Genomic DNA, 15,823 nt, shown 5'->3' with positions numbered 1-15,823 from the left:
GGCTAAACATTTCATCATAGGCCACTGCTCTGAAGTATATTGTCTTGCTGGGCTTTGTTGATTAAATATACTACGAAATCCAGTACATAGATTACCCCAGTGGTCTATTTTATCAAATTATTTTGTATTGGTTTGTCATAGCCCAAAGTCAGGACTAAACCAACAGTGGGTCACATCTCAGAGCAGATGTATTATATAACAGACACACACCAGTTTATGTCATGGAACTCGGAATCTATTTGCTTGATATATTTAAATCTATGGTTATTGTTTCAATTTCAGGACACCACACCACAACCCCAGCTCTCACAGGCACAGCATTAGACATCCATCCCCATGTTTCTCAAAAGTCAAATTTCGAAGTGTTTAAGGTTAAGTTCAGGAATTAAATTCTTAAGGTTCGGCATTTAACTCCGAATGGTGAAGGTAAGGGTCAAGGTTTGGGATAGGGCTTAAAACTAAAATATTTAAAACTAGGTCCTAATCAGAGGCAGATGCTTACACTCACCCACCAACCCCATCCACAAAGCCCTAGCAAAACCAAAATTTACTTGATGGTAACAGTGCTCACTGTTGCCCCTAGGGACCACTTTCCACATCCCCTCCCGAAATGGATGGAAGTCAAATACTTACTTGTAACAAGGGTGACCTGGCTGTGCATGCAAGCGTACACGGACACCGACCCACACATATATACACTAACCGTCAAAGGTTTTAGAACACCTACTTATTCAAGGGTTTTCTTTATTATTTTTTAAACTATTTTCTACATTGTAGAATAATGGTGAAGACATCAAAACTATGAAGTAAGCAAAAAAGTCTTGAACAAATCAAAATATATTTTATATTCTTCAAAGTAGCCACCCTTTGCCTTGATGACAGCTTTGCACACTCTTGGCATTCTCTCAACCAGCTTCTTCTAGCGTCTTGAAGGAGTTCCCACATATGCTGAGCACTTGTTGGCTGCTTTTCCTTCACCCTGTGGTCCAACTCATCCCAAACCATCTCAATTTGATTGAGGTCGGGTGATTGTGGAGACCAGGTCATCTGATGCAGCACTTCATCACTCTCCTTGGTAAAATAGCCCTTACACAGCCTGGAGGTGTGATAGGTCAATGTCCTGTTGAAAAACAAATGATAGTCCCACTAAGCCCAAACCAGATGGGACGGTATATCGCTGGAGAATGCTGTGGTAGCCATTCTGGTTATGTGTGCCTTGAATTCTAAATAAATCACAGACAGTGTAGCCAGCAAAGCACCCCCACACCATAACACCACCTCCTCCATGCTTTACGGTGGGAAATACACATGCAGAGATCATCAGTTCACCCACACCGCATCTCACAAAGACATGACGGTTGGAACCAAAAATCTCCAATTTGGACTCCAGACCAAAGGACAAATTTCCACCGTTCTAATGTCCATTGCTTGTGTTTCTTGGCCCAAGCAAGTCTCTTCTTCTTATTGGAGTACTTTAGTTGTGGTTTCTTTGCAGAAATTTGACCCTGAAGGCCTGATTCACGCAGTCTCCTCTAAACAGTTGATGTTGAGATGTCTGTTACTTGAACTCTGTGAAGCATTTATTTGGGCTGCAATTTCTGAGGCTGGTAAGTCAAATGAACTTGTCCTCTGCAGCAGAGGTAACTCTGGGTCTTTCCAGATTGACTGACCTTCATGTCTTAAAGTAATTATGAACTGTCATTTCTCTTTGCTTATTTGAGCTGTTACCATATAGGTCTATCTTCTGTATCCCACCCCTACTTTGTCACAACACAACTGATTGGCTCAAACGCATTCGAAGGAAAGAAATTCCACACATTTTCTTTTAACAAGGCACACCTGTTAATTGAAATGCATTCCGGGTGACTACCTCAACAAGTTGGTTGAGAGAATGCCAAGAGTGTGCAAAGCTGTCAAAGGCAAAGGGTGGCTAATTTGAAGAATCTAAAATATTTAGTTTAACACTTTTTTGGTTACTATATGATTCCTTATGTGTTATTTCATAGTTTTGAAGTCTTCAGTATTATTCTATATTAGTAAAAATAAAGAAAAAACCCTGGAATGAGTATGTGTGTCAACTTTTGACTGGTACTGTATATATTACACACACACACACACACACACACACACACACACACACACACACACACACACACACACACACACACACACACACACACACACACACACACACACCTGTTGCCAGATCCTTGCAATAGTGTGCAACTGCAGCACGCAATTTGGAGCGTTCCTGTGTCCCCGAGCATCCCATTGGTTCCTGCATGAACCCCCACGAGCAACACATCTGCATGCCTGTGTGACACTTTTTAGTGTGCCCGACAAACGGGGGTGAAGGACATTGTGTACCGGTTGCCCCCGCCTCACTCTAGCACAGCAGGCGGGAAGCTGGTGTGACACTGTGTGCTGGCTAACTAGCTAGCTTGCTAGTTAGCAACACTGTGTGCTAGCTTGCTAGGTATTTGGCTGTATATTTATACTAACAATACTGTCTGATTTACCTATCAGATGTCATAGCATAATCAATATTAAGTGATTTGACACAAAATTGCACGTTGAGTTTATGTTTACACTGTTTCAAATTAGGCAAGATTAACTAAAAAGGAAACAAAGGTCTTGTACCGGAGATGAGTAAAATTTGATCTGACTAGCCCAATCAAGCCTTATTAAAATGAATTGAGTTGACCAATTTAATCTGCTACTGTAATTAAATTTGTAGCTTGGGTGTAATTGGACATTGAGTTGGCACGGGAGACGCAGTGAAATGTTCATCGTTTTCAAGATAGAACAACGTGTCAAATTGGTCGTGATAGGCAGTGTACCAAATGCAACTGGACGCATTGACAGGACCCCTGTGTTACCAGCTCAGCACACAAACAAAACATATTTGGTGGATCTGTCAGTGTCAGACAATATTGTGGCACGTGTGGAGAAACAAGAGATGATCGCCCCTGAAGACAGATACAGTATGAATGAGTTGGCAAAATATCGTTTTTTTTGGGGGGGGTGAAAAGGTTATACTGGACTCTTGCCGTTGTTCTTCCTGTGGCATGTAATGTCACGTAACGCAATGTGTCAGTTTCATCATAGTGTGATTCTGATCCTTGTCCCAGGGGTCAGGGCTATGGCAGATTATAATCGGACCAGGGTTGGTATCTATTCCATTTCAGTTCCAGTCAATTCGGAAGTACACAGAAATTCCAATTCTCTTCAATGCTTTTCAACGAGGAACATTTAGAATTTGAATTTGGCGTACTTTCTGAATTGACCTGAAATGGAATTGACCCCAATCCTGACTCGGACTATACTCTTGACTGAGAAATGGGAGTCGTCAAAGTTCGCTTAGTCAGTGCTAAACTTGAATTAATCCTCCTGGGAGTAGAATGATGGGCCCTACTAGAATCTCTTAGACCTATCTTTACACTCAAAATCATCTTGGATGAACCAATACAGAGCCTGTACCATACTTTAACCTTTCACACTCCAGAACGTTTTGCCATCCTAGTGAACACTGCTCCCTGCTACTGTAGTCTGGATCACTTAGGCCCTATATCCTGTATATTTTCACCACATTCAGAGTGTCATAGATGTGTTCTTATTCTTTCATAATGTAGTTATTTTTATTGCTAAGTTGTACATGTCAAATTCTGGCATTGCTACAGAAAAAAAGATTTCAGTGACGAGTGACTGAATATGAAATAATGCTGTGAGTTTCGCAGGTATGACATCAGGAGCATCTCTTTGAAGATAAAGCAGTTTGTGTATGTGAGAGCGTGTGTTGGGGCAGCTATCTGTGCTCGTGATGTGAAGAGATAACTGTATCAACACGTGTGCACGTGTGTGTGTGTGTGTGTGCATGTGTGCTCATGGACACACGCGCACACACACACACACACACACACACACACGTTCATCCAGGTCCCCATCGGGAGATTACGTGAATAATGGCCATTAGGGGCAAAACATATATAAAAACACTCTAGCAAGCCACGAGTATACATTGCTAGGCACTCATGTTTAGTTTTCTTGTTGTAAAACCTATTCCAAACCAAAGCACTTAACTTACAGGTCACAGGCAAAGGTTTCCCTGTTTTTCCAAACCTTTCTACATACAACATCTAGATACATCATAAAAATGATCTGCAGTAATATAATTGTCAAGGTAGATGTTGTATCCTTGATATAACACACAAAGAGGGACGGCTACCTGTCAACATGCTCTTTTGGAATTGTCACGGCCGTCTTCCTGGAAGGAATAAGTGGACCAAAGTGCAGCTCATAACGAGCGTACATATTCATTTTATTTATAGAAATGTAGCCAATAAAACAAGGCCACGACCGTGAAGCTTAACTTCGGCTATAATGCCTGTAACAAAGTCAACTATCCACAAAACAACAGGGAAAGAAGGCTTCCTAAGTATGATTCCCAATCAGAGACAACGATAGACAGCTGTCCCTGATTGAAAACCATACCTGGCCAAAACAAAGAAATACAAAAACATAGAAAATAGAACATAGAATGCCCACCCAAATCACACCCTGACCAAACCAAAATAGAGACATAAAAAGGCTCTCTAAGTTCAGGGCGTGACAGGAATGCTTGAAAATGATGGTTCAAAGTTATCGGATTTTAGTGCACAATCTGCTCACCTGTTGGATATTGTACTGTTGATAAACAAAATTGGAACTCTATTTCACATTGGACCAGCTATTCCAGTCAGGAATTAATCCGGTGCCAGGATATCAAAATAGTTTTCAATTTTCACTAGTGCTGCACTGTGACATTCTTGTCGGTCGGGTTTATGCAAATTCACCAGGGAAGATCAAGATCATGGATGTTCTTGACTAGCTAAGCCACAGTTGGGATAGCTAATGTTGGGTCCACAGTACACAGAACCTGTCAGAAAGGGACTAGCTAGCTATATATGGTCAAATTTGCTGAATTATTTCCATGTGGTAGTTAGCCATATTTTGGTTAGCTAGTTAGCTTGCTGGCTGCAGCACCAATGGCTAGATGGTTTACTTAGTGGGAAACAATATTTCTAGCTAGCTAGCTAACATTCATTGTACACTGAACAAAATCTGAAGACAACATGCAACAATTTCAAGGATTTTATTGAGTTACAGTTCAAATATGTAAATCAGTCAATTTAAATAAATTCAGTAGGCCCGAATCTATGGATTTCACATGACTGTTAATACAGATATGCATCTGTTAGTCACAGATACCTAAAAAGAAAGGTAGGGCAGTGGATTAAAAAAACTGTCAGTATGTGGTGTGAGCACCATTTGCCTCATGCAGCACGACACACCTCCTTCACATAGAGTTGATCAGGTTGTTGATTGTGGCTTGTGTAATGTTGTCCCACTCCTCTTCAATGGCTGTGCGAAGTTGCTGGATATTTGCGGGAACTGGAACACGCTGTCGTACACGTCGATCCAGAGCATCCCAAACATGCTCTATGGATGACATGTCTGGTGGCAATGCAGGGCAAGGAAGAACTGGGATATTTTCAGCTTCCAGGAATTGTGTACAGATCATTGCGATATGGGGCCGTGCATTATCATGCAGAAACATGAGGTGATGGCGGTGGATGAATGGCACGACAATGGACCTCAGGATCTCGTCGCGGTATCTCCATGAATTCAAATTGCTATCGATAAAATGCAATTGTGTTCATTGTCCGTAGCTTATGCCTGCCCATACCATAACCCCACCGCCACCATGGGAACTCTGTTCACAACGTTGACATCAGCAACCGCTCACCCACACGACATTATACACACTGTCTGCCATTTGTCCGGTCAATTTGAAACTGGAATTCATCTGTGAAGAGCACATTTCTCCAATGTGCAAGTGATCATCGAAGGTGAGCATTTGCCAACTGAAGTCGGTTACAATGCCGATCTGCAGTCAGGTCAAGACCCTGATGAGGACGATGAGTTGACAGGAAAGCTTATCAAGAAGCTGATTAAACAGCATGATCACTACACAGGTGCACCTTGTGGTGGGGACAATAAAAGGCCATTCTAAAATGTGCAGTTTTGTCACACAACACAATGCCACAGATGTCTCAAGTTTTGAGGGAGCACGGAATTGTCATGCTGACTGCAGGAATGTCAACCAGAGCTGTTGCCAGGTCATTGAATGTTCATTTCTCTTACGTAATCATCATTGTTTCAGAGAATTTGGCAGTACGTCCAAATGGCCTCACAACCGCAGACCACGTGTAATCACGTCAGCCCAGGACCTCCACATCCAGTTTTTTTCACCTGCAGGATCTTCTGAGACCAGCCACCCAGGCAGCTGATGAAACTGTGGGTTTGCACAACAGAATAATTATTGCACAAACTGTCAAAAACCGTCATAGGGAGGTGGATGGATTACCTTGGCAAAGGAGAAATGCTCAAAAACAGGGATGTAAAGAAATCTGTGCACGAAATTTGAGAGAAACAAAGCTTTTTGTGCATATGGAACATTTCTGGGACCATTTATTTCAACTCATGAAACATGCGACCAACACTTTACATATTGCGTTTATATTTTAGTTCAGTGTACATCTGTTGTGTTAAAATACACTGTCTGGCTATCAGCTATCTAACTAGCTTGATCATATCTCATTATTTGCAGATGAGTCATTATTATTGACGTACATGTTTATTTCCCAGATATACAAGTGTCTTCTCACATCATATCAGTATCATTTCTTATCCATAAAATGACTCATAAAAGCCTTGTCTGTAGCTTGTGCTCCTTGCAGTAAGCCATTATTCTTTTATTTTTTGCCCTCAAACGATGTAATCCTTGCATTCTATGGCTAGAAAATCTTCACCAAAAAGCAGAAAGTACACCTAAAATGTAGTCAAAGACAAAAATGTTGTTGAGACCTATTTAATGAAGCCTAAATTAGCATTATTATGTAGTGTTGTGTTTTTTTTGTTTTTGTGGAGACCTTTTCCTGCCTTCCGTTAACCATTCAGAAGTCATGCTTAAACTTAACAGTCAAGTCGTTTCTGTTTCAACCCTATCCCAAACCTTAGGCCTTAACTTAACCAGTTAGGGAAAAGACACTAGTGCATAACTGAATTTAATAACTATTTTTCAGCGATTCTCATAATGCATTATCATGAGTTTTTGTGTGTGTGTGTGTGTGTGTGTGTGTGTGCGTGCGTGCGTGCAAGTGGGTGCTTGCATGTGTGTGTACACATCTGTGCGTGTGTGCGTGCGTACGTGTGTATGGAGTATATGTGTGTGGTAGAGGTGGCCGTTAGATATATCCAGCGTTGAGGGAACGTAGCCGGTGTGGAGGAGAGATTGTACAGCAATTACTTTGAGGCCTTGGTCTGGTCAGCTGTGACTCTAATGCCATTTCCAAGAACAATGAGCAGAAAAGGGCTAAAGCCTCAATGATGACACTTAATCGCATTGGAATTCCTTGCCAGGCCTGACCTTGGAAAGATATTAACCACTCGACAAGTGACACCCGGTGCGCGCGTGTGCTTATGTGTGTCTCCCTGCATCTTCGTCTGTGTGTGTCTCTTTCTGTGCGTGCTTTTGTGCGTGCACATGCATCTAAAATAGTTTTGCGCATTTCAGTCTATAATATGTAAGTGTGTTTCAGAAAAAAATGGCACGGACATTGTAAATAATTTTACGTTTGTTTTGTTTAATCGATATTAAGAGATGTGAACTAGTGAAGAGGGCCTTGCGGAAAATGACAGTTGATGCTTTATACACCAACATTCCGCATAGTTTTTAATTTTTTTAAAATTTTACCTTTATTTAACCAGGTAGGCAAGTTGAGAACAAGTTCTCATTCACAATTGCGACCTGGCCAAGATAAAGCAAAGCAGTTCGACAGATACAACGACACAGAGTTACACATGGAGTAAAACAAACATACAGTCAATAATACAGTATAAACAAGTCTATATACAATGTGAGCAAATGAGGTGAGAAGGGAGGTAAAGGCAAAAAAGGCCATGGTGGCAAAGTAAATACAATATAGCAAGTAAAACACTGGAATGGTAGTTTTGCAATGGAAGAATGTGCAAAGTAGAAATAAAAATAATGGGGTGCAAAGGAGCAAAATAAATAAATTCATTAAAATTAAATACAGTTGGGAAAGAGGTAGTTGTTTGGGCTAAATTATAGGTGGGCTATGCACAGGTGCAGTAATAGTGACAATTCCCTGTTCATAATTGTAACGTAAAGTTCACATACAGTATGTGATGCTAAACGTACCCAATTTAAATCGGAGGCGTCTAGAGCGAGAGAGGCATGTTAGCATAAGACATGCACTTAAAGTGGTCGAAGATCGTGAGACAGAGACTGTCTGTGTTGGACAGGAGGCAGACCATTGGGGGATCTGAGGTCTCTAGACCAGTGGTATGTGTGCCACATTGTCTGTTCAATAGAGGCCTTTGAATTTTTAAACAGCATCAGTTACCCCGGACTGTCATTGTTTTGGCACCCTTGGCCTTGGTAAGTGCATATCTGACAGTGTCGGGAGGGACGGATAGTGCTCAGGTGACTTAACTAACCGTGTGTTTTATTAGAAATGAATATCACAACATTAAGGCATTGTTTGTAGAGGGTATGGGCTAACAACGTGTATGTGTGCACACGCTTGCGTGCGTGCGTGCGTGCGTGCGTGCATGCGTGCGTGCATGCACTCGTGGTGTCTGAGAAAGAGTGCGAAAGAGAGAATGAAGGAGAGCGATTGCCCACATAGTTTCTTCACGCATGAGTAGTTAGTTCTTGTTGTAATGAATGCACCAATCCGATAAGGTGGAAAATGTGTGTTTCTGCGAGCTCTCCTCCAATGACTGTTTCCTTTCAATCCACATTACCTTATCCTGCATCAGCCATGTTTAATTGAACTCCCTTGGTCTCTACCACGGAGGTGGGTTTCAATGCGAACAAGTAGGGTCTATTGAAATGCTCGAAACCTCGGCAGCCCTTGGGTGCCCTAAAAGCAGAAGCAAAAAGTCACTTAAGCTGATACTCCTCAATGTGAACAAATGTGTTGTCTGGAAGTTGTCTGGAAGCCACTGAATAGAGAGAGAAAAGGGTGTTGCTCACCAAAGTTAAATGCTAAAGGCCATGGGACTAATCCACATAAATCATTGAACACTGCAATGATCTTAGATGGAGAAAATTGGTAGTTCATTTAAAAAAAATGTTTTTTAATGTAACCTTTATTTAACTAGGCATGTCAGTTAAGAACTAATTCTTATTTACATTGACAGCCTACCAGGGAACAGTGGGTTAACTGCCTTGTTCAGGGGTAGAACAACATATTTTTTACCTTGTCAGCTCAGGAATTTGATCCAGCGACATTTTGGTTTTTGGCTCAACACTCTAACCACTAGGCTACCTGCCGCCCCAAGTTTAACAGAATTTGTTTCTTCAATTTCTCCTTTTTACTGATTTGCATCTACCTCTCCCAGAGTCAGATCCAACCGAGAAAAATGAAATAGTTGTAGTCAGTACAAGCATGAGACAGCATAATTATCGAGTATAATATAATATAATACAAAAAAAGAAACCGAGCTGGATTCAGAAATCTCACAGAGAGAACAAAACTGTCTCTTTTCAAAAAAGCGCCCCCTCTAATATGGACAGTTGTGTGTCTGACATTCATATGGGCAGCATGCAATAACAAAAAACAACAACTAAAAAGAGCCGCAGACAGCACTGTGGGTTCTGCATGTGAAAAGGCAGAGTAGAGCATTACCATGATAAAGAGACAGCATCAATTAGAACAACGTGGTGTATATGAATCAAAAGGCTTATTAAAATGATGGCGCTAAAGCCCAGGTCACTGAGGCTACAGCTGGAAACAGCTTTGTGTAAGTAGTCCTTGACTTGTTGAATTCATGTCTGGGTTTGCCAGGTCCCCAGTCTGCTATCTCTCTGTCTCTCTCTCTCTGTCTCTCTCTCTCTCTTTCTCTCTCTCTCTCTCTCTCCTTACACTTGGCTGTGGAATCCTCGTCTTTCGAATCTATAGTAACGTTAATTCCTCACGGAAGCGTGCAGCGTTTGCCATTTTGTTTTCTAAGAACGTAGAGACACCGGTCTCGTATTTCACAGGGACACTTCACAATGTCATGAGATATTCTGACAAGTTAGAACACTGACATGGAAATGTATCAATCGCATCCGAGGGTGTTTCAGAAACAGGGTTACTCATGCAGTGTATGTGTCGGTGTGTTAATGTTCCATGTTCCTATCTGTCTGCCTTGTGTTTTGGAGGCCTGCCAGATTGAAGAGGAAGAGCACCTATTTTGCTGAGAGGTAATTGCTACACAGAAGCCTCTGATTGCCAGGATCTTTCACTGGGAACAGTCCCCGGCTCCCCTTTCCACCTACACCCACCAACAACCTGATTACAAATCAACTTATTGATTTGATGAGTGCAAGATGTTTGCTAATAACTGCTCTCATACCATCTGTTAATCTTTGTTGTGATTAAAGAGGTAATCCCAATACCCATTATTCCCAATGACAGAGGCCAGGATCTTTCTCTTACGCAAGGGAGAGCAGCTCCAAGGATATCGGTGATCTCCGACTGCGATTGAGAAATCGTCTCCCGCCTCCCACACAACAAATGTGATACAAACAAGAATTACAACCCTCACTAAAAGTCCATTACCTCTTATAATCACACAAAATGATTTTTCTTAAATATGATAATAAATCACAGGGCGGATCAATAGCCCGAGGACCAACTGCTATGCACTGATAACGTATCAATCAATATTTAGTATTTCGATTTGAATTAATACCCGACCAGCGTCTAGAGGCCTGTTAACAGAGACAAAATATTATCTCTATAACGAGAGACAATAAATAAATAGATGAAAAGAATAGAACCCTGTTAGCATGCTCAAGTTGCTCCTCATATCTGTCATGGATCAGTTAGTGGCTTAGCTGTGGTTAAGGTGCTAGGAAATTATTTAAAAGAGTGGTTGTGTGTATGTGTGTGTGTGTGTGTGTGTGTGTGTGTGTGTGTGTGTGTGTGTGTGTGTGTGTGTGTGTGTGTGGTGGGAGGGGACAGGCAATGTCAGCATCTACAGAGGGCCATGTCTCCAGAGCATGCTGGGTATTGATGAGGGAAAAGCATCACTAAACTCCTGCAGCCAGGATACAAAAACATCCCTACACACACACACACACACACACACACACACACACACACACACACACACACACACACACACACACACACACATTCTAAAACATCCTTCTTATTGATAGGATTACTATAATCAAATGTACACATGGAAAACCTGTCTTTTTTATGAACACATTAGCATCCAGTAAGATCATGGATCACATTGTATTCCAGTTCTTGAGTCTAGTCATTCACATAATTAACATACAACATATATTGCTGAGCCATTCAATTGAGTTCATTATAGTTATACTTAATTTACAGTATACTCCACAGTCTAAATCACACAGACCTAAGGCTTGTCTAAATCACACAGACCTAAGGCTTAGCATTAATTGAAGTTCATTTCCTGAACTGCTTTGCACCGTACAGTAAAACCCACAATTAATTTGCCATCGCATGTCTGTACAGAAACACTTAAGGAAATAGTTTCAGAGGATTTAGTCATTACATCCTGAGCATGTTGCATGCACGCTTTAAAGAAGGGGTGAACGGGGTAATCTTTCCTTAAGGTTTTAACTGGTAAATCACTGCTTAAACATAGGACTGCCAACTGTTTTCAATTGGATTGCCACCACTGACATTTGCAATTGCAATCCTTTTTCTTGATAAAGAGATTCAAATAGATAAATATTGTACAGCGTTGAGCGTGGTGTATGGTTGCCACAGGCTGAATATACAGTGGATTCGGAAAGTATTCAGACCCCTTCCCTTTTTCCACATTTTGTTATGTTACAGCCTTAATCTAAAATGGATTATATTCCAAAAAAAATCCTCATCAATCTACACACAACATCCTATGATGACAAATAGAAAACCATTTTTTATACAGAAAAAAACAGAAACCTTATTTACATAAGAATTCAGACCCTTTGTTATGAATGAGACTTGAAAATTTGCTCAGGTGCATCCTGTTTCCAATGATCATCCTTGAGATGTTTCGACAACTTGATTGAAGTCCACATGTGGTAAATTCAATTGATTGGACATGATTTGGAAAGCTACACACCTGTCTATATAAGGTCCTACAGTTGACTGTGCACGTCAGAGAAAAAAACCAAGCCATGAGGTCGAAGGAATTGCTCGTAGAGCTCCGAGACAGGATGGTGTCGAGGCACAGATCTGGGGAAGGGTACCAAAAAATGTCTGCAGCATTGAAGTTTGGAACCACCGAGATTCTTCCTAGAGCTGGTCTCCTGGACAAACTGAGAAATCGTGGTAGAAGGGCCTTGATCAGGGAGGTGACCAAGAACCCTATGGTCACTCTGACAGAGCTCCAGAGTTCCTCTGTGGAGATGGGAGAACCTTCTAGAAGGACAACTGTCTCTGCAGCACTCCACCAATCAGGCCTTTATGGTAGAGTGGCCAGACGGAAGCCATTCCTCAGTAAAAGGCACATGACAGCTTGCTTGCCAAAAGGTACCTAAAGGACTCTGTGTCACACCCTGACCTTAGAGCTATTTATGTCTCTATTTTGGTTTGGTCAGGGTGTGATTTGGGTGGGCATTCTATGTTATTTTTTCTATGTTTTTGTATTTCTTTGTTTTGGCTGTGTATGGTTCTCAATCAGGGACAGCTGTCTATCATTGTCTCTGATTGGGAACCATACTTAGGTAGCTTTTTACCACATGGTTTTTGTGGGTAGTTAATTTCTGTTTAGTGTTTTGCACCTTACAGGACTGTTTCGGCTTCGGTTATTCTCTTTGTTATTTTTGTTATAGTGTTCAGTTAAAATAAAAAGCATGAACACTTACCACGCTGCGCTTTGGTCCGATGATTCCTCTTCCTCTTCTTCAGACGACGAAAACCGTGACACTCAGACCATGAGAAACAAGATTCTCTGTTCTGATGAAACCAAGATTGAACTCTTTGTCCTGAACGCTCTGTGTCATGTCTGGAGGAAACCTGGCACCATCCCTACGGTGAAGCCTGGCGGTGGCAGCATCATGCTGTTGGAATGTTTTTTTAGTGGCAAGGACTGGGAGACTAGTCAGGATTGAGGGAAAGATGAACAGAGCAACGTACAGAGAGATCCTTGAAGAAAACCTGCTCCAGAGTGGTCAGGACCTCAGACTGGGTCAAAGGTTCACCTTCCAACAGGACAACGACCCAAAGCACACAGCGAAGGCAACGCCAAAGTGGATTCGGGACAAGTCTCTGAATGTCCTTAAGTGGCCGACCCAGAGCCCGGACTTGATCCCAATCAAACATCTCTGGAGAGACCTGAAAATAGTTGTGCAGTGACGCTCCCCATCCAACCTTATATAAGAATGGGAGAAACTCCCCAAATAGAGGTGTGCCAAGCTTGTAGCATCATATCCGAGAAGAATCAAGGCTGTAATCACTGCAAAGGTGCTTCAACAAAGTACTGAGTAAATGGTATTTACTTATGTAAATCCAATATTTCCGTTTTAGTTTCTTAATAACATTTCTGAAAACCTGTTTTTGCTTTGTAATTTCAAGGTATTGTGTTACAATTGATTTAATCAATTTTAGAATAAGGCTGTAACCTAACAAAATGTGGAAAAAGTTAAGGGATCCAAATACTTTCCAAATGCACTGTAAGAGCTACTGAAGGACAACATTTGTCTGAAGCTGGCTATATACAGTACCAGCAAAAGTTTGGACACACCTACTGGTTCCATTCCATTTAAAAAAAACTATTTTCTATGTTGTAGAAGAATAGTGAAGACATCAAAACTATGAAATAACACATATGGAATCATGTAGTAACCAAAAAATTGTTAAACAAATCTTCAAAGTAGCCAACATTTGCCATAAATCTTCTTCAGGATTGATGTGTCCTCTGCTGGATGGTTGAGGTAACGTAGGCTAATGCGATTAGCATGAGGTTGTAAGTACCAAAAACGTTTCCCAGGACATAGACATATCTGATATTGTCAGAAAGCTTAAATTATTGTTAATCTAACTGCACTGTCCAGTTTACAGTAGCTATTACAGTGAAATCATACCATGCTATTGTTTGAGGAGAGTGCACAGTTTTGAACATGAAAATGTATTAATAAACAAATTAGGCACATTTGGGCAGTCTTGATACAAAATTTGGAACAGAAATGCAATGATTCATTGGATCACACTAATACTTTGCACGTACACTGCTGCCATCTAGTGGTCACTATCTAAATTGCACCTGGGTTGGAATAATACGTTATGGCCTTTCTCTTGCATTTCAAAGATGATGGGACAAATAAAATACAAATAAATGGTTGGTTTTTTCTTTGTATTATCTTTATCCAGGTCGAATGTGCTATATTCTCCTACATTCCTTTCACATTTCCACAAACTCAAAGTGTTTCCTTTCAAATGGTACCAAGAAAATGCATATCCTTGCTTCAGGGCCTGAGCAACAGGCAGTTCGATTTGGGTATGTCATTTTAGGAGAACATTTACAAAAGGGGCCAATCCTTAAGAGGCAGTTTTTCACATTCTTGGCATTCTCTCAACCAGCTTCATGGGGTAGTCACCTGGAATGCATTTCAATGCATTTCAATTAGCAGGTGTGCATGTTAATTTGTGGAATTTCTTTCCTTCTTAATGCGTTTGAGCCAGTCAGTTGTTTTGTGACAAGGTAGGGGTGGATAGCCCTATTTGGTAAAACACTAAGTCAATATTATGGCAAGAACAGCTCAAATAAGCAAAGAGAAACGACAGTCCATCATTACTTTAACCTCTCTGGGATAGGGGGCAGTATTTTCACATCCGGAAGAAAAGCGTTCCCAAAGTAAACTGCTTGCTACTCAGGCCCAAAAGCTAGTATATGCATAGTATTAGTAGATTTGCATAGAAAACACTGAAGTTTGGGTAATGTCTGTGGGTATAACAGAACTGATTTGGCAGGCGAAACTCAGAGCACAATCCATCCAGGGAAATCTGTTTTCCATTAGATTTCTATGGCAAGCCCATTTTAATAGAAATATGCTTGCAGTTCCTATGGCTTCCACTAGATGTCAACAGTCTATAGAAATTGGTTGATGTTTTTCATTTGAGTATTGAAGAAGTAGCCCTTTCCTTTCTGGTAGTCGAGCCAAGTGGACTCTTGTTTGGGGCGCGCGACCTGAAGCTCGCTCCACTTTGATTTTATCCGCTATTGAACACCGTTTATCCCATCTTAAATTTGATCGATTATTTACATTTTAAAATACCTAAAGATGGATTAGGAAAGTTGTTTGAAATGTTTGGACCGGAGTTGGAACCGGTGTTTTACTGAATCAAATGTGCCAAGTAAATGGACATTTTGGGAATATAACGACGGAATTAATCGAACAAAAGGACCATTTGTGATGTTTATTGGACATATTGGAGTGCCAACAGAAGAAGATCTTCAAAGGTAAGGCATGAATTATATCATTATTTCTGACTTCCTGGCGGATTGAAATATGATTGTCATGTGTTTGTTTTATGGGGTGCTGTCCTCAGATAATAGCATGGTTTGCTTTCGCCGTAAAGCCTTTTTGAAATCTAACATGGTGGCTGGATTAACAAGAAGTTACGCTTTATTTTGGTGTATTGCACTTGTGATTGTATGAAAGTTAAATATTTCTAATAATTTAATTTGAATTTGGCGCTCTGCCATTTAACCGGAATTTGTCAAATCGATCCCGTTA

General features: G+C 41.0%; 1 long non-coding RNA gene across 2 annotated transcripts in view; it reads left to right on the top strand.

Annotated features, from left to right (window-relative positions):
* LOC112245121 overlaps positions 1-15,823 on the top strand; it is an 86,707-nt gene that overhangs the window by 613 nt on the left and 70,271 nt on the right. The gene's annotated exons all lie outside the window — the stretch shown is intronic.

The sequence above is a fragment of the Oncorhynchus tshawytscha genome, linkage group LG03 (assembly GCF_018296145.1).
Source record: "Oncorhynchus tshawytscha isolate Ot180627B linkage group LG03, Otsh_v2.0, whole genome shotgun sequence".
NCBI classification, from domain to species: domain Eukaryota; kingdom Metazoa; phylum Chordata; class Actinopteri; order Salmoniformes; family Salmonidae; genus Oncorhynchus; species Oncorhynchus tshawytscha.
This window is presented reverse-complemented; position numbering and strand designations above follow the sequence as displayed.